Here is a 599-nt window from a genome sequence, read left to right as displayed (position 1 = left end):
TTTAGATCTCAGTTCTGTCTTACAGAACCATTCTCCTTTTCATATTCAAGGTTGTTACTGCGCTGGCTGAGATCCAGAGGCAGAGACGTCAGATTAAAAGAAAGTCAGCGGAAAGGAGAAAGATAAAGAGATACTCACAGGTATTTGTTATTCTCATAGACATCATGCAGCTTCAGAACGTGAGGGTGCTCTATTAGTTTAAGAATAGCTATTTCTCTCTCCACCTGGATAGATAGAGAGAAGGGGAGATGCAGAGAAAGGTTAAGAGAGAGGGAGAGAGAAAATAGGAGGAGCGAGGTTAAAAATTATGGATATTGAAATGTCAAAAGAAAGAGGAAGGTAGAGAGAGAGAGAAAGCAAGTATAAAGGCAGAGTTAGATCAAATGTGGAGAGGGAGACAGTATTAAACGTTATTGTAATTCATTCAAGGCAGAAACAAGTTGTTGAAGTTGTGCTAACAAAAAGAGTTACAGTTGTAGACAGGGCAGGGGGAGAATAAACAAATAATTAATGGAATTATTGGAGATATTCTGAATGAAATACACCCTGTGCCTTCAATTTTCCTTTTCAAAGCTTTAAGGTCCAGTCTGTAGGATTTA

The sequence above is a fragment of the Morone saxatilis genome, unplaced genomic scaffold, assembly GCF_004916995.1.
Source record: "Morone saxatilis isolate NCDOM2014 unplaced genomic scaffold, NCSU_SB_2.0 Contig14, whole genome shotgun sequence".
In the NCBI taxonomy this organism is placed as follows: domain Eukaryota; kingdom Metazoa; phylum Chordata; class Actinopteri; family Moronidae; genus Morone; species Morone saxatilis.
Note: the sequence above shows the minus strand (reverse complement) of the source record.